Source organism: Panulirus ornatus, chromosome 10 (assembly GCF_036320965.1).
Source record: "Panulirus ornatus isolate Po-2019 chromosome 10, ASM3632096v1, whole genome shotgun sequence".
Lineage (NCBI taxonomy): Eukaryota > Metazoa > Arthropoda > Malacostraca > Decapoda > Palinuridae > Panulirus > Panulirus ornatus.
The window spans coordinates 61,689,857-61,713,359 of record NC_092233.1 but is presented as its reverse complement, the minus strand read 5'-3'; the positions used below and the strand labels follow the sequence as shown (position 1 = coordinate 61,713,359).

The 23,503-nt window shown below is 44.5% G+C and overlaps 1 protein-coding gene across 2 annotated transcripts in view; it reads right to left on the bottom strand.

Moving 5' to 3' along the window:
- The window catches only part of LOC139751023 (ankyrin repeat and BTB/POZ domain-containing protein 2), a 280,164-nt gene extending 260,030 nt beyond the window's left edge, over positions 1-20,134 (bottom strand). Inside the window, exons 1-2 of one of the 2 annotated variants that reach the window (XM_071666107.1) lie at positions 19,840-20,134; positions 11,337-12,740 (exon numbers count right to left, since the gene is read on the bottom strand). The gene's annotated coding sequence lies outside the window, so the exon portion shown is untranslated. Of the gene's footprint in view, positions 1-11,336; positions 12,741-17,483; positions 17,646-19,839 lie in introns of those variants that run through there. The other variant, XM_071666110.1, reaches the window with a different exon arrangement.
- Between the last annotated feature and the right edge of the window lie 3,369 nt (positions 20,135-23,503).

Below are 23,503 nucleotides of genomic sequence, written 5' to 3'. Positions count from 1 at the left end.
ATACCCTACCATAGAACACTACCCAACCCCCACACCACGCCCACACACCCACACCACTTCACCCCTATCTCGAAACAGTGACAATAACACCTCACAGATTTCTTAATTAGCGCCACCAGTCTTCATTCCTTCAAAGACCTCCATGATCTACCGATCAATACACATGATTAATACACATCTTAATCCTCCACAGGAAGGTGAACACGGGGAGAGAGAGAGAGAGAGAGAGAGAGAGAGAGAGAGAGAGAGAGAGAGAGAGAGAGAGATGGGTTGGCCAGCACCATCAACAGAAGGATGGTGTGTGTGTGTACACGTGTGTGTGTGTGTGTGTACACGTGTGTGTGTGTGTGTGTACACGTGTGTGTGTGTGTGTGTGTGTGTGTGTGTGTGTGTACCTCGCGGTGAAGACATGAGATAAACCTTATATTACGACAATCATCTAATCTAACCAAACTGTTGTGTTTCTAAATACAGTGGCGATACAGGGACGAATGCGATGTCCAACTGTATATTTACCATCTATAGACGTCTTAATGTCCATATGAGCCACTACATAACTCTGGGAAAAAAATCCCCAATCATACGAGAAAAAAAAAATAGATAAATAGAGTGACTTCAAGAGACACATTAACACCAAGTAACAGCAGACTGGTCTCCTTGACATCAGCATCAGTTCTGAAGTCCAGCAAGAGCGCATCAACTTGGTACATGACTACTGTGAGAAAAATGATGTTTTGACATCGTCCCTCATCACACGGATGTTATACCCACACGACCAACATCTGCCAGTAATGCCCTACTTACATGGCCCAAGTAGACACAACGTCAGAATACTTAAATACTTTAGGATTGTAAGTAAGGAGTCCCTGCGTCATGGAACCCCCTTACCTTCTAGATGGATTCCAATACCAAGGTGTTCAGGTAACGAGTCGGTGATTCGACAACCAGTGACCAAATACCCATTCAACACTTGGCCACCTTCTCCACTACACACACACACACACACACGTATCTCTCTACCAGTCTCACACAGGCTGGACTTGCTATCCTGACTTGTGGGACTGTTTAAACCTCTCGACACAGGAGCTTGGTCGACCACAGCACTAAAATGCGTGTGACTAGGTTGATCACACTCCCAGATGCGTACGATTATGCGTAAATGATCAGTGAGCGTCAAACCGACACATATGAGAAAGAATCCTTGACAGGTGTATAGACTTGAAGTCGATATATATGACTAACACACGTACGGAAGAATCCTTAACAGGTGTGTAGGCCTGAAGTTGACATATATGACTAATATCTGACGCTGTTGGACATTGTATGCCTGACCACTAAACAACCACTGCATATACAGGTAATGCTACTCCTGCCTGGCGACACACTGAATAGAAGGAGATTCATCAGTTCGCAATTTTTTTCCTATGGGACAAAGAATATCTGCGACTGATACAATGAATACAATCGTAATCTTGTGTAAACATTTCATTATAACGGACGAAAAATTATCCATTATTCCTCATTCTTTCCCCCTTAAGTAACCCCCATAAAACAGAAACTTAAACTTCTTGAGTACAGGAGGAAGAAGTGTAAAGAAAGAGTGCCAAACACATATGAACGACTTGGAACATCACGAACCAAACAGTGGTGTGGGAGGAGGTGGGTTGTGACCGTTTTCTATTGAGGCGAATTTGGCCTCCTGCAGGGGTGACTCCTGCAGACGCCAGCCCCGTGTGGACCTGTCGGACCCCGCCCGTAATGCGTGAACCCGTGCAACCCACTCCGCAACCAGGTCAACCAGGGTTCATACAGAGGACACGGCAAGGTAGTCAACAACGTCTAGTGATCCTTAACATTTCCACACGTCCACACATTATTCCCTATCTTGTATCAATATGCATCTGTCCTCCGTATCTCTAATGAGATGTGGGCACGTAAGGAAGGAGTGCATATGATTGGGAGAAGTACAAGAGGAAACGGCAGGTCAGGAGGAAGGTAGTTGCAGAGACTGATAGAGAGGGTAAATGAAATTTGGGGTGAAGTAATATCGGCAAACTTCAGAGGGGATGAGAAAATGTTGTCAAAGGAGGTAAATAGTGTATGGAGAACAAGAAAACAAATGGAAGCCTCAGTGGCATAGCAGACAGGGAAGTGGCAACAGGTGAAGATAAGGAGTAGGATTATTTTGAAGGCCTGATGAATGTGTTAGACGATAAGGTGGCACATGTGAAGCTCTTAATGACGTGAGGGTATGCGGAGCGAGAGAATCGTGGCAAGTAGCTTCACGGAAGGAGGTGGAGAATACCTTAAGAAAGATGAGGTGTGGCAAAGCGGCTGGAAATGACGGATGGCAGACGAATTTCTCAAGGAAGAGGATGAGAGCTGTATATGTAAGGCTCAAGGTCTCAAGGTGCCTGAGGGCTAGAGGAATACCTGTCTAGTTCAGTGTATAGAGGAAAAGGGAACAAATGTGAAGGTTTCATTGATAGACAAGTCTATTGAGTGCATGCACCTGCTAAGTTGTGTGGGAAAGTTGTGATCTAAGAGCGTAATGGTGAGCACAGAGTATCAGCCTGGGGTAGGAACACAGTGGCTTCAGGAAGCGAGAGAAAGGTGTGTGGATCAGGAGTTTACCTTGAAGAAACTGTGTGAGAAATACTTCAAGAAATAGAAGCATCTTTATGTGGTGTTCATAAATCTGAATACTGCGTATGATGGTGTCAAAAGGGGTGCCTTGGGAAAGATGTTACGAATATTTGGCGTTGTAGGAAAGTTACAAGAAGCAGTGATAAGACTGCAGTTCACCCAGCTGATCATCCACCAATGGGAGTTGGTCGACTGAGAGAGAGAGAGAGAGAGAGAGAGAGAGAGAGAGAGAGAGAGAGAGTGATGGCTTTAATGAGGGTGCTCACTCACCCGTGTTGTCTCAGCTAACATAAAAAAAGGAAAAGTAACTACATATTTTATGACGTAATAACCAATGCATGACAAAACAAGCACTTTGTTCATGGCGTCCTAACCAGTTCCTGACTCATTAACCAGCCCGGTGAAAACACCCAGTTCATGACGCAACCACCACTTCATGACGCAACTACCAGTTCATGAGGCAACTACCGGTTCATGACGCAATCACCAGTTCATGACGCAACCACCAGTTCATGACGTAACCACCAGTTCATGACACAACGAGTGATATATGACGCAACAACTGGTTTAACGCGCAATGACTGGGCCATGATGCAAAACTAGTTAAGGACGCAATAATCAGTTGATGTAACCAGTTCCTAACAACCGGGTCATGAGGTAAGAACTAGTTCGTGACGCAACAACCAATTATTGACGCAGTATAAAGTTCATGACGCAAAAAAGGGGTTCACGACACACAACCGATTCATGAGGCAACAATCGGTTCACGAGACAACAACCGGTTCACAACAGTAACAACAACAACAACAACAACAACAACAACAACAACAACAACAACAACGACAAGAACAACAACAACAACAACAACAACAACAACAACAACAACAACAACAAGAACAACAACAACGACAACAACAACAACAACAACAACAACAACAACAACAATAACAACAACAACAACAACAACAACAACAACAACAATAACAACCTACACGTCTGGCGTGAGTACACAGTTACTCATGATCAATTACCCACTCCATCTACTGTAGTACAAATTATCACAACTCATTTCAGACTGTATTCCTCATGTACCATATTGTACTACTGTACATGTCATGGTGTACTGTACATTGTACGCTGTTGCTGCTGTCTGTACCATAATGTTATCACACAACCTCCCTCCACTGTACCATAACTTTAAGGTACAACGTAACATGTACTATATCCACTTGCAATGTACCTCCGATGTACCATATCAACGTACAATGTACCTATCATGTACCGTGATAATACCGTCCTAACGTACCTATGTACCATGATAACGTACCGTGTACCAACGTACCATAATCACATACAACGTAGCTGTGTACCATAACAACGTACAACGTACTTATTGTGTACCATATTGACCTACAACGTACCTATGTACCGTAATGATGTGCTATGTACTCACCATGTACCGTAACATTAGCAGGCGACCCACATCGTACCATAAACAATATCATGGTACAATTCTAGGTACCATAGAGACCCGAGTACCGTAATCCACCGTCGCGTACCATCGAACGGTACATAACAACCCACCATAGTAATAATATACCGTGTGATCTAGCAGCGTACAGCCTGAAATGTACTACGCGCTGTACAATGTACAGTGGCTCCCTCCTTGAGGTGTTGGGGGGGATGGTGGAAGGATGTACTTGAGTACATCAGACCCACGCGAACTTTGTGAGTTTGATCGTAATTTAAAGAGGTTAGGTGGCAACTCAAACAGCCCATCAGGATTGCAACTCACAAAGGCAATGTGGTTTATGAGGGTCTCCTCATTATCACGCCCCTGCCACCTCCCTCACAACAGGTCGAGCCCTTGAGATCAATCCAGCAAGGGCGACGAAGTTCCTTATTTTTTTTCCAAGGGGTTCCTCTTCCTCTGAATCCACCGTGCCCTGAGATGATCCATGTCAGGTCAGACCTTATATTTAGGGCCTACCTTCCTCCCTCCCTCCCTCCCTATTTCACCTCCCGAGCCTTGAGATAATAGATACAAGATCAGATTATTTTGATAAGCCACGAACTCTACATCACACTCTATGATCTGCAGGACATCAATTTTGTACTTATAGATATAACATACTGCATCAGGAACACATTCTAGAGGCTATGTAATCCTCTACCACACTCCTCAGGTCTGTTCTCAACACAGACCAACACGGACCATCGTCTGCTGCCTCTCTGTACCTTGATGCATTGTTGCCCAGTACAGCAACGAGGCTAAAATTGTTAATTTTTCGATAAAATGAATTGAATACTATTTACCACTGGTGAAATGGACATTTCCACTGTGAAATTTAGAGCAAGGATTATGACCATCTGCTAAGATCGAGTGCGAGTTTATCACCAGATGTGAAAAATATCAGCTGACCGAGTTGGGATAAACAAAAGCTTCAAAGAAAATGGTACTTTTTTTCCCATGTTTTCAAGGAGAACTATTGAGATTTGAAGAAAACGGTATTGTGACCAATTTCTTCACTTTTAACTAAATATTCATGAAATATTAATGTACTAACAACTATTTCCAGTGTACTATGTACTCACTAACGTACTATCAACAATGTACTCGCTGTTAGCTACCGGTGTATACTCTTGACATGAATCAACATCTACTACTCTACTAAACTACAATGTTTCATCATCTAACAATGTAGTACTCCATCTGTTTTATCATGTACCAATGTACACCCCGACGTATTCTATCATTTATCATTGTACAATCCAATATGTACCATGATCCATCGATGTACAAACAAACATGCACTATCACCCGCTACTGTACTACCCAAAATGTACTATAATGTGTCCCCGAGTAGTACAAAAAGATAAGAGTGCTATAATCCAATGCAGATACAAATTAGCCCTGCGTACTTATCATAATTAGGGCGTACCAATCATGAGCACTAATTAGAAGTGACAACAGTGCTTAATTAGCCGAGCTATCATCATGTCATTAAGTGGGATAATGCGAACTGGTGTTATGTTAATCCCCAGTGACTCATCATACTCTCACAGTGACTCATCATACTCTCACAGTGACTCATCATACTCTCACAGCGACTCATCATACTCTCACAGTGACTCATCATACTCTCACAGCGACTCATCATACTCTCACAGTGACTCATCATACTCTCACAGTGACTCATCATACTCTCACAGTGACTCATCATACTCTCACAGTGACTCATCATACTCTCACAGCGACTCATCATACTCTCACAGTGACTCATCATACTCTCACAGTGACTCATCATACTCTCACAGCGACTCATCATACTCTCACAGCGACTCATCATACTCTCACAGTGACTCATCATACTCTCACAGTGACTCATCATACTCTCACAGTGACTCATCATACTCTCATAGCGACTCATCATACTCTCACAGCGACTCATCATACTCTCACAGCGACTCATCATATTCTCACAGTGACTCATCATACTCTCACAGCGACTCATCATATTCTCACAGTGACTCATCATACTCTCACAGTGACTCATCATACTCTCACAGTGACTCATCATACTCTCATAGCGACTCATCATACTCTCACAGCGACTCATCATACTCTCACAGCGACTCATCATACTCTCACTGTGACTCATCATACTCTCACAGCGACTCATCATACTCTCACAGCGACTCATCATATTCTCACAGTGACTCATCATACTCTCACAGCGACTCATCATACTCTCACAGTGACTCATCATACTCTCACAGTGACTCATCATACTCTCACAGCGACTCATCATACTCTCACAGTGACTCATCATACTCTCATACTATCATGAGTAGAAGCAACACAATGACTCATACTGTATCATGAGTCGAAGTAACATAATGACTCACCATGCTGTATTGTGGATACACATTAATCAACAAAATTAATCCCATTTTGATTACAAAATGATGAACAGGATCACATATCATTACCATCATGATTACATTTAAGGTGATCTCATTCTATGACCACAATGATTACATCTTCTGTCATAGCAACTGAACAATGATTACATGATTAATCAAAAACGTTCATTTATGATGTATTAGATTGAACATTAATCACCATGATTATCATGATCAACCTATTGAGTAAGAAAGAGAGAGAGAGAGAGAGAGAGAGAGAGAGAGAGAGAAAGAGAGAGGTGGTTTAATGCCCAGGGTGAAAATAGTGTTATGTGTGCAACGTGAATAAGAGCGTCACTCTCAGTACTTCAACCCGTGAGGCACGGCAGTACGGTCTTTATATACCCCCAAAGGTTACGACCTTTGTACACCCCCGTGGTGGTATAGACCCTTGGGGGTGTGGGGTGGGGGGTGTCACGTGACCTGACCCTTCCCAGGTCACCCTAGCCCCACCAGAGGGACCTGACCCTAGCCCCCACCAGAGGGACCTCACCCTAGCCCCACCAGAGGAACCTCACCCTAGCCCCACCAAGAGGGACCTCACCCTAGCCCCCACCAGGAGGGACCTCACCCTAGCCCCACCAAGAGGGACCTCACCCTAGCCCCACCAGGAGGGACCTCACCCTAGCCCCCACCAGGAGGGACCTCACCCTAGCCCCCACCAAGAGGGACCTCACCCTAGCCCCCACCAAGAGGGACCTCACCCTAGCCCCACCAAGAGGGACCTCACCCTAGCCCCACCAGGAGGGACCTCACCCTAGCCCCACCAGGAGGGACCTCACCCTAGCCCCACCAGAGGAACCTCACCCTAGCCCCCTCACGCTGGCCGGGGCAGGAGCGCATCAGTATGCCGGGGGACCGGGGCGGCCCCGGGCAGCCGGGAGCGGCGGGCTGCTGGCTTCCGGGAGGATGTGTGTCGCGTGCGGCCTCCTGCGGTATGTGCCGCAGCTCCGGTCACTCGGCCACCAGTCTCCCGCCACCGCAGTCTGGTATACCAGGCAGGGTATACTTGTGCCCCGCCCCTCTCATACCATCCATACCAGGGTATACCTGCCGTGCCCCACACCTGGACATACTAGCGGGAAGTGTGACCCTACACCTGTACCAACCACACCTGCAACACCCCACACCTGCAACACCCCACACCTGCAACACCCCACACCTGCAACACACAACACCTGTATTACCATATAACTACCCTCGATAATGAACCACCTATAACCCTAACTACCTCCATCCCCTACAACACCCTAACAACCTCCATCACCTACAACACCCTAACAACCTCCATCACCTACAACACCCTAACAACCCCCATCACCTACAACACTGATAACCTCTCACACCTACAACACTAAAACCTTCATAAACAAGGAACATCTTCTGGATATACAAACCCTCATATTTCTCTCTAGCTTCGCCAAGCAGCAGGCTAGACCAACTCAAGGTTTCAGTAAGGCGAATATCATCTCTACTAACGAGGCCATTAACTACTGAGGTAGTTCGCTCTTAACTTCATTAACGAAAACCTAATCAACTGTTTAAGAAATTATCTTAATCACGAACAACTCAATCAATCAGGAAGTTGACCAAAACGACCCTACAACCCCTTTTCCAGGTGATTCTGCAGCTTCAAGATTGCACTACTTCCAGTAGCAGGGTCATGGTGAACTCCTTTGGAATTAGTTCCTCGACGCGACTGTTGCACTCCCAGTGACGCAGCTTAGCCCAAAGGTGACTCTTCTCTCGCGGTGTTGACCTCGAGCGGGAGCAGTCCGGTAACATCCCTTGAGCACGACGGGACGACCCTACTCACTAGAACACGACAGTACAACCCTACTCAAAACAAAGTCTCGTTCCATTGTACCCAGCGGGCGAAACCATTCAGTCAAGGACCATGTTCACAATAAGAGAATGTATTTCGGTTTGAAAATTGACCCATTAAAGTCTTGGAATCCTTCTTCAGCTCCCATATCCTTAAACACCTCAACTCTCACAGTTTTCGCCTATCTTACTAATGTCTGGTCATCATCCCTGAAAGATTTGGGGGAGTCATGTGTAGCTGCCCTTGACATATCCAAAGCTTCTGGCAAGGTGTGGCATCGGGGTCTCATCTCTCAGCTCAGCTCTTTAGCCTTCCCTCTCTTACTTTGCTCCTTCATATCTAGCTTCCTCTCTGGCCGATCTATCTCTGTGGTTGCTGATGAATGAGCCTCCCCTCTTTTCTCCATCAACACAGTGGTGTTCCTCATTGTTCTGACTTGTCCCCTACACTTTTTCTCCTTTTTTCAATGATTTCTACAAACTACCAAATGCATTCGCATGCTGACGACTCAACAATGCATTCATCCACATCTTTCAATTCAGCTCCTTCTCTCAGTCGATCTGCATCTCGTCTTGACGCAGCTTCCTCAATAGACTCAGAGGGGTGGACGAAATCTAGTTAAGTTTAATGCCTCCAAGACCCAGTTTATACATATCTCTCTATCGAAAACTCCTCACAACTCTTGTCTATCATTTGACGGTTCTGTAATGCCACCTTTTGACTTAATGAACATACTTGGTATTACTGCAACCTCCACTCTTTCTTGGAAACCCTACATTACGGGAATAGCTAAGTCTGCCCCTATGAAATTGGATGTCCTATGTAGATGTCGAAAATTCTCTTCTTCTAAACAGTTGTTCCGGTAATACAAATGAATTATAAACTTTCCCAGGCTAACTTCCAAACTTGTCACCCTTGCCCAACGCCGCAATGTTGATTCACTCTCCCTCTTCTATAGGTATTACTTTGGTTTTTGCCCCCGAGAGCTGGCTGCTTGTGTGCCCCCCACCACTAGCTAGACCACGCAGTATTCGGCAAGCTGCTGCGTCATATGATTACTATGTGGCCATTGGCAACTCAAGGGTGGGCCGTTTTGATAACTGTTCCTCTCCCTACACGTCGAAACTTTGGAATTCTCTATCTTCTCATGTCTTTCCCAATAACTATGAACTGACACACATTTCAAAAGACACCAAAATTCGTAATGTATTTTTCCTTGTCTCTCCTTTTTTTCCCATTCACAGTCCTCTCTATACTTCAATTAAGGCCCGGTCTTGATGTGGACTTCCGTCTGTGGCTGGAGCCTCCAACGTATACATAAATAGAGCACCAGGAGAAGGCGTTTAAAGACATGTGGATCGTTGGACGTATCCAAACAATCTAACAACCATCCAGGCAGTCTTCCTCAATTGGTAGTTCTCATGGGGGCCCCGTGTGTACTACAGGGAGTAGTTCATCTAGTAGTTCAATACAGGGATGGAGAGGGAGGGAGGAGGGGGAAGGGTTATAATACACTTAAGGGGTAATTCAGCACTTGGGTAGTTCATCAATTACGCGTCGTGTGCATCACCACGGACGGGAAGGGATGCGTGTGTGTGTGTGTGTGTGTGTGTGTGTGTTGGGGGTAGTTGTCCCACTTACCACCACCACTGACTCCACCACTGACACCACGTACTCTCTAACGCGGGGTGTTGGGGGTGAGGATGTTGGAGGAGGAGGAGGAGGGCGCTTTCAGTCGCCCCTCACCCCCGGACCACGTACATTACCGTAGGGGTAGTTCATCACACACGTATTTCACGAGGGCGGTGCGCGGGGTAGTGGCCAGAAACAGGATGGTCGGAACTAGTTTTTGCGCGGACCACAAAAACAGCGGAGGGAGGGAGGGAGGGAAGCAACGGTGGTCGGATGTGCACGGTAGCCAGGTCAGTCAGGCAGAGCGTCCGTGCCACTAACTGGTCACATACCAGTCACCTTACACTCTGCCCTGCCTCCCTATGTCCACCACCAGTTACTTTTAGACTGTAAATTGCCGCTGGTGTGAGGCCAGTCTTGGTATCCGATAGGGAAACAGTCACTTCAGAAGACTGGACGCCCCGGCAAACGACGCAGGTCACAGTCTAACACAGTTTTAACTGAGTGGAAGGATCACAGTCTAGTGGTGGTGACGTCTCCAGTCAATAGCCAGTCATGGTTTAGCGGTCTAGGGGAAGCTTTAGGTCGAAATTTGATCCCGTCCCATCCCTTGATTGAGCCACAGTCCCACTATCCCAGTAACTGGTTACTGTCACAGTCCCACTATCCCAGTAACTGGTTACTGTCACAGTCCCACTATCCCAGTAACTGGTTACTGTCACAGCCCCACTATCCAAGTAACTGGTTACTGTTAAAGTCCCACTATCCCAGTAACTGGTTACAACCCCACTATCCCAGTAACTGGTTACTGTCACAACCCAGGACATTTGAGCAACTCCTCTGGGGTCACAGTTAACCTCCCCCCCCCATATGAATACCAAATATTCAGGTCATACTGTCTCTTGTGGCCCCCCACCCCCCAAAATAGGTCAGCTCACCATATGGTGGTTGGCGTTTCTGACCATGAGTTACCGCGGGCCAGCCCGGGGTCGGACCCACATAAGTTCGAATCCTTGGGGCGCGTGGCACTCGGCCCACAAACCAACCCAGGTGTTCATCCTCCCCTTAGAACTGGTCGAGATTCAGCTACCTGGCTTAGACGAGGGTGTGTGTGTGAGTGTGTGTGCGTGTGTGTGTGTGCGTGTGTGTGTGTGTGTGCGTGTGTATGTGTCAACAACAACAGTTTAGGGTTACTAAGTCTAAGAGAGAGAGAGAGAGAGAGAGAGAGAGAGAGAGAGAGAGAGAGAGAGAGAGAGCTGCTCCTTACCCGCGTCAGCAGACGTGGCCAAGCCTTGATAAGTCCAGCTCACAGCTTCTAGCGTATATATGTATATACGTACAATCCTCACGTTTACTGTACCCACTGCGTAAGGGGGTATTCCTGTGCGTATATCTGTTCTTCTAGCTCCTAGGTATATACACTGTATGTATGTATATATGCACGTATATATACACTGTATGTATGTATATATGCACGTATATATACACTGTATGTATGTATATATGCACGTGTATATATGTATATATATTCTTTATTGGCACACCTTACAAAGTCATCAACGCTAATTTCCTTGTGATCGCTGAACACCAGTGAACAGTAATTCGCGAATATCCGTTCAAAAGATGCGAATACAGGCTCACAAAGCGTGAATATCCGTTCAAAAGATGCGAATACAGGCTCACAATGCGTAAATATCCGTTCACAATGCGCGAATATCCGTTCACAATGCGTGAATATCCGTTCACAATGCGCGAATATTGGCTCACAATGCGCGAATATCGGTCTCAACCACTAACAGGTCATTTTCGATCCCTGAGAATCACTGTAGGCCCGTGCCGTCCACTGAAAATCACTGCACGATAACAATCACTTTTCAATCACTTTAAGAATCACTGTAAGCCACCGTTGATCACTTAGAATCACTGTAAGCCACGGTTGATCACTTAGAATCACTGTACTCTACCGTTGATCACTTAGAATCACTGTAAGCCACCACTGATAACTTAGAATCACTGTAAGTCACCACTGATAACTTAGAATCACTGTAAGCCACGGTTGATCACTTAGAATCACTGTAAGCCACGGTTGATCACTTAGAATCACTGTAAGCCACCGATGATCACTTAGAATCACTGTAAGCCACCGTTGATCACTTAGAATCACTGTAAGCCACGGTTGATCACTTAGAATCACTGTAAGCCACCGTTGATCACTTAGAATCACTGTAAGCCACCGTTGATCACTGTTGAAATCACTCACAGGAAAATACTTAACGGCACTGCTATTCTTTCAAAATCACTGCACGTCACAATAAGCCTCAGAACTATTGTCACTGCTGGTCACTGGGCAATTACTGTGAATGTCTCTTCAATCACTGGGAACTGTTGTGTCATCTAACATAATTGCTGTGTTATCATAATCACTGAGAATTACCACGTCACTGTTTATCACTGAGAATCACTGCATGTCACTGTCGATCACTGAGAACTGGCATATCTAACAATGGGTCATTTCACAGCTGGTGCATCTCGTCCGTATCAAATCACTGAGAATCACTCTATGCAACTTTTTTTTTTTATTTCCCTGAGACATAAATTGCTCTCACCGCAATTAATCTTTATTATTAATTAATCTTTATCATTAATCTTTACTTCCATATCTCACACACTGCTGAAATAAAGATTAAAATTATACTCAGTTCTGACCACTGTTACACCACACCCCCAATATGCTGCTTCTAATCACCTATTTCATACAATATGCTATTTCTAATCATGCTATTTCTAATCATTTGTTACACATGTCACGATTAATCAACGAGATTCACTTCATCATTTTACTGATTAATGTTAATCAATGAATAATCACTGACAACCAAAATACTGCTTGTTCTATTTGTTAAAGGAATTGGTAGTAAAATTCAGCTGTTCATCCATTCACCGTCAATGTTTTTGTGGGATCGTATTTCAGGGAATTATTAGCGTCTTTGTTCATTTGTTCATCAGTGACGAACAAGTCGCGTCACTGTTCATCCCTCCGAGGATCAAATGAACAAGTGTTCTCTTACTGCAGAACTCTGTGTGTTCCTACTGGGCGAGACATGAGTGTCTGTTTGGTTGGAACACACAATAACCTTCAAAAGTTTATGATTATATTCATCATGAAGAACACATTGTTCTAGTATTATGTTCAGTTGCTGTTATATAAGAGAGAGAGTCAACTTATGAAAAGTGGTGGCAGTGGTTTTGAATTAGGTTTAGTTGGGTCGGGTTAGGTTGGATTAAGTTAGGTTAGGTTGGGTTGGAATTGGTTAGTTTGGGTTGGAATTGGTTAGTTGGGGTTTGGCTACGTTATTTTGGGTTAGGTTGGGTTGTTAGGTTACGTTGTGTTAGGTTTGGTTTGGTTTGGTTTGGTTGGGTTGGGTTGGGTTGGGTTGGGTGGGTTAGGTTAGGTTAGGTTTGCTTTGGTATGGTTAGGTTAACGTTAGATTGAGTTTGGGTTTGGTTAGGTTGGTTTGGCTTGGTTGGGTTGGGTTAAGTTACGTTGGGTTTACTTAGATTAGGTTAGATAGGTTAGGTTAGGTTAGGTTTAAGTTAGGTTGGGTTGGACTAAGTTAGGTTAGGATGGATTAAATCAAGCTTTGACGATATGAATTAATTGAGCTTTTAAACCCTTATCGCTACACAATAGCACTTCCCACTGACGAAACTACCTCTAATTACGCAGTGCTGATTACACCCAAGCAATTAATCCATATTTGACACCTGAAATCTTTGTATTTCTGGCTCACGAGTCGACACCATCGCCCTCCCGTAATCCCTTCACAGCTAAATCCACCATTACACGCAGATAAACATATTTCCAATAATTATGACCATAAATGAACTGTGGATAATTGATAAGTGTCACACTGCATTTCATCTTTCCACTGAGAATAATATCTGTTACTTCCTGTTATGAAAAACTGCGACACTTGTGTGTGTATATATATATATATATATATATATATATATATATATATATATATATATATATATATATATATATATATGATTGTGCAATATTCTTTCGCATGCCATTCGAGTCTGAAACTGTAATTTGCAACCGGTTTTGCAAACAACTTCAGAAAGAGTGAGGAGAAAAAACACACCCTAACAAACACGTCTCCTGCAGCAGTCGAGACGTCACACGAGCGAGCTGGAACTGGTCGCATTTTTCCCAAACATTTTAGAAAAAAAAAGGAATTTTCTGAAGATTAATTCTATTACATCTATATATACTTTGTTTACTCAGTCTTTTTCTGAAGATTAATTCTATAAAGTCTACATATACTTTGTTTACTCAGTCTTTTTCTGAAGATTAATTCTATTACATCTACATATACTTTGTTTACTCAGTCTTTTTCTGAAGATTAATTCTATTACAAATATATATACTTTGTTTACTCAGTCTTTTGGCAGTCAGTCACTTCAAGAAAGTCTATGTTTTGTGTTCTCTTTACGTTGAGTGTAATGAATTGTAATACAATTTCGTTGTGGTATTAAAGATGATGAAAACGAAACCATTAAATAAACGGTGATTTAAACGTCCTTATAATTCTCATCACAGCGATTTCCCTTCTCTGTAATGGATTAATTAATGTCGGAAATATAATTGCTTGACCAGAGTTTTGGGTATTTCTTAAAAGCTATGGAGATTCACTCTCCCGTTTAGCTCCAACGGAACAGCTAACGGTAAAATGACTCCTGTTGTGAGTATTGGGACACGACTGTTGATAATAATGATGATAATAATGATAATAATGATAATGATAGTAATAATAATAATAATAATGTAACTATTGGCGTTGAAGTGTTCGTTTACACATAACTGTCTAACAGCAATTAAGTATCCACGCAACAGATAATTCGTAGACTACACTGTTCACATCTGGCTCCACTGACACTGTTCACACCTGACCCTACTGACAGTGTTCACATCTGGCTCTACTGACACTGTTCACACCTGACTCTACTGACAGTGTTCACATCTGGCTCTACTGACACTGTTCACACCTGACCCTACTGACAGTGTTCACATCTGGGTCTACACATAACTGTCTAACAGCAATTAAGTATCCACACAACAGATAATTCGTAGACTACACTGTTCACATCTGGCTCCACTGACACTGTTCACACCTGACCCTACTGACAGTGTTCACATCTGGCTCTACTGACACTGTTCACACCTGACCCTACTGACAGTGTTCACATCTGGGTCTACTGACACTGTTCACACCTGACTCTACTGACAGTGTTCACATCTGGCTCTACTGACACTGTTCACACCTGACTCTACTGACAGTGTTCACACCTGACCCTACTGACAGTGTTCACATCTGACTCTACTGACACTGTTCACACCAGACTCTACTGACAGTGTTCACCCCTGGCTCTACTGACACTGTTCACACCTGACTCTACTGACAGTGTTCACATCTGGCTCTAGTAACACTGTTCACACCTGACTCTACTGACAGTGTTCACATCTGGCTCTAGTAACACTGTTCACACCTGACTCTACTGACACTGTTCACACCAGACTCTACTGACAGTGTTCACTCCTAGCTCTAGTGACACTCTACAGTCAGTGTACACTATATACTCACTGTACACTCCACAGTCACTGCACACTCTACAGTAACGGTACACTCTACAGTCACTGTATACTCTACAGTCAATGTATACTCTAGTCACTGTATACTCTACAGTCACTGTGTACTCTACAGTCACCGTACATTCTACAGCCACTGTACACACTACATTCACTGTACACTCTACAGCCACTGTACTCTCAACATAAACTGTATATTGTACTCTAACGTCAGTGTACACTTTACAGTCACTTTACACTGTATTGTCATAGTACACTCTACAGGCATTGTTCATCTACTTCAGTGTACACTCTAGAAGCACTGTACCTCAACTTCAGGTTACACTCTACATTCACTGTACATCCTACAGTTACGTTAAACTGTGATTTCACTGTACTCCTACCGTCACTGTACTCTCTACTATCACTGTACATTCTACAATCACTGTACACTCCTAGATTCACTATACACCCTGTACTCTGCACATTCAACGGTCACTGTATACTCTTCCGTCACTGCACAATGTTAGTCACTGTACACTCAATTTTCACTGTGCATTCTAGATTCACTGAACATTCTACAGTCACTGTACACTGTACATTTCAGATCCACTGTCTATTCTACTGTCACTGTACAGTGCAGTCACTGTACACCAGAGTCACTGTAAATCTACAGTCACTGTACACTTTAAAGAGACGGTCACTGTACAGAAGCAGGTGGGGGTTAGGTAGGGGTTGGGGTGTGTGTGTGTGTGTGTGTGTGTGTATGTGTGTGTGGGGGGGGGCGGGGGCGCCGCCGCACCAGCTGACGCACTACGCACTACGCACTACAGTTTAGCCTGACGCACTGCAGTCTACTGGGCGGGTAGCGGCAGCGAGCGGTTGTAGGGAGTACTGGGTGTGGGTGGCGTGGGGGGCGGGGGCAGGTACTGGGGGGGAGGGGGGGTTGAGAGAGAGAGTGTGTGTGTGGGGTGGGTGTAGGGCGCGCGTACTGGGTGACGCGCGCGCGCGCGCAGCGACCACGCCAGCAGCAGAGGCCACACTGGCTTCAACCCGGCTGTCTGGGGTCCTTTGCTAAGACTGCCACAGTGCCCGGCCCTGCCCAGCCCGACCCCCACGCCCACGCCCACGCCCGACCTACACGCCCACGCCCACACCCCAGCCCGACCTACACGCCCACAACACACACACACACACACACACACACGTCAACATCCCTTCCCCTCCACCCCCCCCCCCTCTAACCCACGCCCACACGCCTCCATCACCCCTCTCTCGCGCCCACCAATTTCGCTCCCTCTAATACCCCTCCCACACGCCCATCACACCCACACCTACAGTCCCGCTGCCTAAAGGGCAGAGCAGGTTAACACTACAGGTCAGTGCAGGTTAACACTACAGGTCAGTGCAGGTTCACACTACAGGTAAATAACTACAGGTCAGTGCAAGTTGGCACTACAGGTCAGTGTCACCACAGGTCAGTGCAGGTCAGTGACACTACAAGTCAGTGCAGGTTGACACCACAGGTCAGTGCAGGTTGACACCACAGGTCAGTGCAGGTTGACACTACAGGTCAGTGACACTACAAGTCAGTGCAGGTTGACACCACAGGTCAGTGCAGGTCAGTGACACTACAGGTCAGTGCAGGGTGACACTACAGGTCAATGCAAGTGTCATAAGAACGCCAGGAGAGGACGTGTCATGTCACGTCAGACGTGACACGCGAGACGTAATGGCGGTCGGTCGACCTGCCTTCCTCCCTCCCCACCTCCTCCTTACCTCCCTCAGGTATAGCCTTGTCCTCCTCCCACCACCACATCCGACACTGGCCGCCACAGAAGTCATCCACAACATCCACCACACAGGTCATCCACACCACCAGCTGCAGAAGTCGACCACACCACCAGCTGCAGAAGTCGACCACACGACCACACTGGAGCAGGTCGAAGAAGCACCAGACAGGCCATCCAACGACCATGCGACCCACACAGGCCAGCACGACCCTCCACGAAGCAGTAATAATAATCATAACAAAAACGCATAGCGGAACATCTCATAGAAAACGGACTCAGAAATGAAGTTTTCTTTCTTTTTTTCTTTCTTTTTTTATGTTCTAACAGGAAAGGCAGCCAGACACACAGCTGCTAATCATATAACACTATATAGAAGGGATAAACATGGACAAAGTTTATCTAGAATTGTGCCAAAGCATTTGACGAAATCAAGCGTGAAATCCTACTGGAAGAAATTAGCGGAACGTGATATTAAACCAGAGATAAAAAGAAAAGAGGAAAATGGGGTCTAGAGAACTTCCCTCCCCAACACAGAACTGGAAGTGGTATAGCAACTGCAGAACTTGTATAGAGGAAAAGGTTTTTTCGTAACCGTGACATCTGACGTCAGTAAGATTGTAAGTAAAAGAGTCCGATCACATGTTTTACAGACGACACGAGAATGAGTAAATCAGTGTAAAAAAAAAAAAGTGTAAACGAACGGCATATCAATGAGGTATGATCGCCATACACAAATGGGTGGCAGAGAATGGAATGAGAGAGAGAGAGAGAGAGAGAGAGAGAGAGAGAGAGAGAGAGAGAGAGAGAGAGAGAGAGAGAGATTCGAACACTTGTCTCGGCAGCACTTCGGTACCTCTAAGCCAATACCCTGGTGGACATGAAAACAAGTGAAAGTCAGCAATCAAGGAATTTGGAATGTTAATACAGATGAAACCATTGCACGTAATCAATGAACACATTGATAAGACTGCGCTCACATGGCAAATTAATGAGCGTTATGATCCTAAGAACTTCAGCTGCTACGGTAATGATGAGAGGGCTTTAATTAATGTATAAGAAGTATGATTAATTACTGCTGTGTTGTACGGTCGCTAAGTAATAAGGTGTATGATTAGCGGCATCTTGAAAGCCACTTAGTAGATCCAGGATCTTCAGAAATAATGTAATACTTTGATATGAATAATGTAATACTTTGATATGAATAATGTAATACTTTGATATGAATAATGTAATACTTTGATATGAATAATGTAATACTCTGATAATGTACTGAAAAAGGGACCAGAGGAACATATCTGAATGTCTATATACCCTGGTTGCTCAGACCTGAATCATAGCTTGGGTTGACACACAACTGAGTGGGTATTGGTGGACGCAAACAGGTGAAGGGTGTGGAGTAGGAAGTCACTTTGGTGACTGGCCGCCGCGGGGGAACATCTCCGGCCAGAGGGTGGTTTACTTATAGTTAGACAGATCAAGGAGATGTATTAATTACAGGTCTAAAATGTCTCTTGATATCTTATTATTATTATCAGACGTAGTTACTGCTGGTTAAGACTTGGAAAGCTGATGATTATAACAACACTCCTCTGGCTCATCCACCTGTCAAGTATATTACATCATACTATAATGAGATGTTTTCATAACATCATCACATTCGAGTGAGAGGGTTTGAAATAAACAACTAAAAACCATTAAATAATGGGCGAGTAAATTGCAGTGTCGCAGACTTTGGCATCCGCGCCGTTTCATTTTCCAATATTTCCTCAGCCAGAAATAAAACGAAATAATAGGTGGTATAATATCTCATGAATAGTATTGATTGATCTTGCATCTCCGGAAATATAGTGACTAGTGCAAAACGCATTTTGGAGAATAATGATAATATCAAACTGACGATCTGAAAGCGCATGTAATGCGGTGTGCCAGATGTATGACTTTTGAACTCCTAATGTCGAATTTGCCTATTTATTTTTTTTTATTTTGTCATATAAAATAAAGTCAGACACAAATGATTTACAAACATTACGTAAACTGGCAAATAATGATTATCTACAGAATGATGAAACCTGGCAGAAAACCAATGTTTACAATACGAGACAAAACACGCAAACTTGTTGACTGTGAACACCTACATGACCGCATTTACTTCAAACGACACTCATCGTTTTGTAAAACTTTATAGTCAACTTTGATTTTCTCTGATAACGGTAAACTTTTTACGCTAATATTTACCTCTTTAACTTCGGAAATTATCCCACATTCAAACTGGCTGCTTACATAACAAGCAATTTACAAAAATAGATATATATGTGTTAAAATAAGAAGAGCTGTATATTTACCGCGCTCCTGAGTGTTGCATTAATCAATGAGCATCCTTGCTTCAAACGTTTGTAGATTCCAGCGATCAGATCTGAGTGAACATAGTCCATGATTGCAGAAGCATTCAAAAGCAAACGAGACCTCACGGTGGAAGACAATGCCAGATGAGCGTAGAATAAACTCGTAGGACAGAAGAGCCGCCGAAACACACAAGCGATATCGTCATCCAAAAGGCAAGATGCGAATAATGGAGTGGCGGTCGAGGGAAACATGGGGACATAAACACAGAAGCACTGCGGTGAGCTGTACGCGCCAGCCCTGCCACACTCACACTGGGTCATCCAGCACACGGGGTGTCCACAGAAACCCACTGCATGTGTAAGATACGACACAACTACACAAGCAACGGTGGTGTGAGTGTGTGTGTGGGTGGGACCTGTCTTGGCATAGAACAATGTTTCTTTCCACAACACAAGGAACACAGGAAGTCAAATTATATTGACTTACGCATCGAACTAGCCAGCGGTAGTACAAGCCCCGGCCACCACTCCACGCTGGTTAGCTCATTTTACACAATAATGGTATAATTCTTGGTACATTGAAGGATTTATCGTCTCGTATCTAAGGTTCAACAGCTCGTTATGTTCTCCGTGGCTCACACATCCTACGTATAAGCTGGCCGCTTGACCTTCCTCTCACTGTGGATGACTCGGATAACTGCTGCTGGTCAAGGTGGTTAACCATCACCAAGGCTGGTTCGTAAGTCCGCGATCCCAGCACAAGTCATGTATAGCACTGTGTAGTTATGGCATCGCTCGCCAGTGTCTGGCCTGGCGCTGCCGGAGAACATATGCCTTAGTGCCAGTGGGAGAGTATATTACCAGGTGGCCATATGTCTACCCCCCTTAAGTTCGTGGCGGCCTTCGTATAATGATCATGATAATCGTCTGATCACTTGGCAATGGTCACCTCACCTCTCCTAATCCTGCCTGGCCCCTCGCTTCTCCGGACCTCCTCCTCAGAGAGAGAGAGAGAGAGAGAGAGAGAGAGAGAGAGAGAGAGAGAGAGAGACGTTATGGCAGGGCACGGGAAGTGGACGTGACTTCATTACAACTGCAAATCGTCTTAGCGTCATGGAGGATCACAACTCCCCCTACGTCTCCCTCAGTCTCTCCCCCCCCCCCCCCCCCCCCGAGCCTGCTGCTTATGCGGCTCGACTTCCTTCCACATTCAGAGGTTCCCTGATACCACAGAGACGGTCTGCCTCACGACTGAAATTCAGGATGTGATGGAAGGAACATTTATCCTTCTGTGTGTGTGTGTGTGTGTGTGTGTATGTGATCCCTTCTCTGACTCCATAAGCAGGAGGTGCGCGTTGTACCGCCCTTCGCTGGAACTCGACATGGACTATCTGACTCGTGATATGTGTATTATCCTTTACTTTCATTTGTGGGACTTTCAGTTATAACGAAAGAAACTAAACTTCTCATGTAACAAGTCCCCAGCCAGGGAGATTTTTTTTTTCTTCTATTTCAAGTTGTCACCGTGAGAATATTCAAGGTGTTTGAGAAGCAGCAGAGGGTCACAGGTCAACGTTAATAAGACGCTACTATGGCGTTTAACACAAGTCATTACTGACTCAGTCGATGAACGTGACTGACACTGACACTGATAAGACTGCGCTCACAAGACAAATTAATGAGCGGTATGATCCTAAGAACTTCTACAGCTACTACTAGTAATGATGAGAGTGCTTTAATCAATGTATAAGAAGTATGATTAATTACTGCTGTGTTTTACGGTTGCTAAGTAATAAGGTGTATGATTAGCGACATCTTAAAAGCAACTTAGCAACTTTAGAAATAATGTAATATTTTGATAATGGACATGTAAACAGGCTGATGGGGCACCAAAGTCGCTTGTTTGTAATGGGGCACCACATTCGCATGTCTCTGATGGGGCACCACAGTCTCTTGTCTCTCAGTCTTGTACAGCGCCTGAAGTCTGGAAATGACACTCACTTTACTAGCCATCACTCACTGAGTAAACTTAAGACTGTTGAGTTACAAAAGGTTATTCACTCCAGGTGACTCACGCGTACTCGTATTAGTGTTTCCACGTTTGCTAGGTAGCACCTGAACAGATACAGAAAGGCCGCATTCGTCCGCATCATTTCTCTAGATGCCATATGCAGTTCACTGAAACTACAGCTCCCCTTATCGACAGTAAGGTGCCTGGCTGCCTCATATTCCCTGGTTCAATCCAGTGACAGCATACAGCCATACACATTCAAACACCCCAGCCTGAGCTCTTGACGAGGATAGGCACTCTTCGCCTAGCTTCTCTTACACCTCTGTTGTTTGAACTCTCACCTTTATCCCCTTTGCCTTTACACAGTGGGACTCTACATGCATTCCGTCAATCCTCATGCACCGTGATCCAACTAACCAATCAATAATATGATCACCCTCTTTCTTAATAAGTTCAATAGCAGAACGATCCACATCAGCTGCCTAGCCACATTTCATTCAACGTAAGACTTTCACCACCTCTACCCTCTTCACCAAACCATTCTTCATGACTCTCTTCCTTCGCATACCACCCTGACCCAAACACCCTACACCTTCCACCCTATCATCAAACACGTTCAACAGCCCTTCAAAATACTCACTTCATCAATACCTATTACCACTTCCCTTTTGCCCCCATCACCAAGGATCCTATTTGCTCTCTTGTTTTTCACATTATTAACATCCCTCAAGAACATCTTATTCTCCCTAAAGCTTACTGATACGCGCCCACCCCAACCCTCATTTGCCCTCTTTTTCAACCCCTGCACCTTCCTTTTGACTTCCTGCTGCTTTCCTCTTTTTTTTTATATTAGCCGAGACGGCACGGGCAGCTGAGGTCTTAATCAAGGCCATATGTGTATGTGCAAGTATATGTATGTATATGTACATGTATGTATATATATGTTTATATGAGTGGATGGGTTTCATCTGTTTCCTGGCGCCACCTCACTGATGTGGGACACGGCGATCAAGTATAGTAATGCTAATAATAACTTTACAAAGGTGTCCACATTTCCACTACTTGAAGTAGCACAGCATTAGGCTAAAAGAGCCATCAGAAAGGTCCTAGAGATGGAAGGATAGAGTGAAAAACATTTTGAGTGATCAAGGTCTGAACATGCAAGAGGGTAAAAGGCATGCACAGGATAACATTGAATTAGAAGAATATAAAGTACATAAAAAAGCAGCTTTATCACTTTGAAAATTATCTAAAGATTGATTGGGTTAGAAGAAAGGAGGTTAGTTTTAATTACTTAAGTCATTGGAAATTAATTCAGTTTCGATCCAGAAACATTTGTTAGCACGAGGCTTGATTTTACCACAAACAGATTTGCAGTGATTCCAAGCAGAGATGAAACCAGAATGCATATCAGGGAAGAGGAATGTTTCATAAAATAATATGCTCATCCCTGATGCAATAAGCATTGGAGCAAGAGCAGTCAAATCTGAATGGGGTGGAGGATATACCTGGTAGAAGGGATGTAGGACTTCATTTACGCTAGGATAACCTCTACTATGAGGTCAGTACAGCTTGTGGCACAATCAAGTAGGTGAGAGGCATACATGGTTTAGAATGAACTGGATCTATGCAGTAAAGAGGGGGCAATATATG